This window comes from Arachis duranensis, chromosome 3 (assembly GCF_000817695.3).
Source record: "Arachis duranensis cultivar V14167 chromosome 3, aradu.V14167.gnm2.J7QH, whole genome shotgun sequence".
NCBI classification, from domain to species: domain Eukaryota; kingdom Viridiplantae; phylum Streptophyta; class Magnoliopsida; order Fabales; family Fabaceae; genus Arachis; species Arachis duranensis.
The window spans coordinates 60,158,503-60,161,183 of record NC_029774.3 but is presented as its reverse complement, the minus strand read 5'-3'; the positions used below and the strand labels follow the sequence as shown (position 1 = coordinate 60,161,183).

The 2,681-nt window shown below is 41.5% G+C and overlaps 1 non-coding gene across 1 annotated transcript; it reads left to right on the top strand.

The window, feature by feature from the left end:
- The first annotated feature begins 1,152 nt into the window (after window positions 1-1,152).
- On the top strand, window positions 1,153-1,256 carry LOC127746011 (small nucleolar RNA R71). Its single transcript, XR_008007632.1, has one exon. It is a non-coding gene; the product is annotated as a small nucleolar RNA R71 (small nucleolar RNA).
- Window positions 1,257-2,681: the final 1,425 nt, after the last annotated feature.

Genomic DNA, 2,681 nt, shown 5'->3' with positions numbered 1-2,681 from the left:
ATATGTGTAGGCATCTGCTGGAGGATATCAAGAAAGGGAATATTGATGTGGAGAGATTTAAATGTCTCTAGGAACCTTGAATATGTTTTCCCTTTTTCACCTCCTCCTAACCTCTGAGGAAATGGTGCTTTTGGTTGGTATGTTTCCAGCGTGCCTTCCTTTTGCATATCCTTAGCTTGCTCCGTTTCGCTTTCCTGCTTAGCTTCTTCCACACTTTCTTTCAAGATTTCTGGCTCCTTTTCTGAGGGTCTGATTCCGTCTTCTTCTGAGACTTCCTTCAATGTGGTGATGGCCTTGCATTCTTCCCATCTCACTCCCTTTTGTTCCCCTTTAGGATTCTTTTCTGTGTCACTAGGGAACACTGCAGTTGACTTGGGAGCCTGTTGAGATAGTTCTCCTACTCGAGCCTCCATCCACTTGAGTTTTTCGCCATGGTTCCTTAAGGTCGATCTCACATCATCCCTAAAGCTTTTCAACTCACTTATGTCCTGACCCATGTTTACTAACCTTCCTTCTATCCTGTTTAATTGATCTTGAAATTGTTGGTTCGGATTAGGTTGGGCAGGTTGGTTATTTTGGCCATGATATGGTGGTTGGGAGTAAGTGTTTTGTGTGGCTTGGTATGATCTTTGGTTGGAGTTTTGGTATGTGGAATTATTGTGTTGGTTGTGGTTGTAAGGTTTGTGGTTTTGTGGTTGGGTTTGCTGGTTTTCCCACCCAAAGTTTGGGTGATTTTTCCATCCTGGGTTGTAAGTGTTGGAATGTGGATCATATGATTGCCTTTGTTGGTTTCCCACATAGTTGGCCTCTTCCCAATCACCTCCTTCAATGCTTACTTCCTCTTGATCTTGTGTGTGTACTGCAGCCACTTGCTTTGTGTCTAATTTCCTGGTGAGCTCTGCTAGTTGCTTGGCAAACACCTTGTTTTGGGCTAGGATTGTATCAACATGGTTCAGCTCCATGACTCCCTTAGTGTTGTGCCTCTCTGAAGCATAGTAGTACTTATTCTCAGCCACTGTCTCAATCACTTCAATGTCTTCTTCCACAGTCTTTTTCCTGTTCAATGAGCCTCCTGATGAATGGTCTACAGCCTTCCTTGATTCATAAGAAAGTCCATCATAGAAAATATGCAATTGCACCCAGTCACGGAACATGTCTGGTGGGCATTTCCTTGTCAATTCTTTGAACCTCTCCCATGCCTCGTAGAGAGTCTCACCATCTTGTTGTCTAAAAGTCTGAACCTCAGATCGAAGCCTATTGACCTTTTGTGGGGTATAGAAACGTGCCAGAAACTTGCTTTCCACTTCATCCCAGGTTGTTAGGCTATCCCTTGGGAATGATTCTAGCCACTTAGCTGCCTTGTCCCTAAGTGAAAATGGGAACAAGAGCAGTTTATAGGCATCTTCCTGGACTCCATTGGACTTCACAGTGTCGCAAATTCTCAGGAATTTAGTGAGATATTGGTTTGGGTCTTCATTGGCACTCCCACCAAACGAACAATGGTCTTCCACCAGTGATATTAGCTGTGGTTTGAGTTCAAAATTGTTGGCTTGAATGGGTGGTTTCTAAATGCTGCTACCACAATTCCCAGAGGTTGGGTTTATGTATGAACCAAGAACCCTCCTCTCAGGAATGGCATTGTTTCCATCAGCCCTCTCATGGTTGTGAAATTCTCTATCCATGTTGAGATCTAGAGCTTCCTCAAAAGTGTCCTCAGATTCTCCTTCAGATTCTTCCTCTCTCAGTACTCTCTTCCCTCTTGCTTCCCTTCTAAGTCTATGAAGGGTCCTCTCTGGTTCGGTATATGGAGGAGTTGATGTCTCTCCACTCCTACCTGTCATACAAGAACACACCACAAGTAACAAACAGGTGGAATACTCTTGGTTAATGGAAGAGTATTGGTTAGAGCAGTGAGGAATTAATTCAAATAGTTAGTGGGTTAGTGAGTTAGTTGCTTGAATTTAAAAGCATAAAGAAAGAAAAAGCAAATCACAGAGTGCAGAAATCAAAATTCAACAAGTAACTTGAACTAAATTAACAAACAAGAAAAATGCTCAATCTAGTTAACTTCCAATTTGAGAATTGTCAATCGAAAACCAATCCCCGGCAACGGTGCCATAAACTTGATGCGCTATAACTGGGTATAGCTACGATTAAGGGAAATTGCACAAACGGCAAAATTCCTTCCGGCAAGTGCACCGATTATCGTCAAGTAAAAACTCACAATAGAGTGAGGTCGAATCCCACAAGGATTGGTTGAATGAGCAATTCGAATTAGAAGTTTGATTAGTTGAGCGGAATCAAGAATTGGGTGTGAATTGCATAAAGTAAATTGGCGGGAAATGTAAATTGCAAGGAATTGAAATGACTGAATCTTAAATTGCGAGAATTAAAGTGCGAGAAGTTAAATTGCTGAAATTAAAAGGGAATTGGGGTGATTGCATAAATTGAAATTGCAGAATGTAAATGGAAAAGGATAGATCAGAGAGAAGTTCATTGGGTGTTAGGAGATATTGAGATCTCCGAATCAAAACATTTTTATCTCTTCCTCAACCAATGCATTCATTGAATTTTGCTTGGCAATCTTATATGATTGGATCCCAATCCCTTGGCTCACCAATTCTCTCTAAAAACAAACAAATTCCCAATCCCTTGGTTTAAATGTTCATAAGAAGAGATGA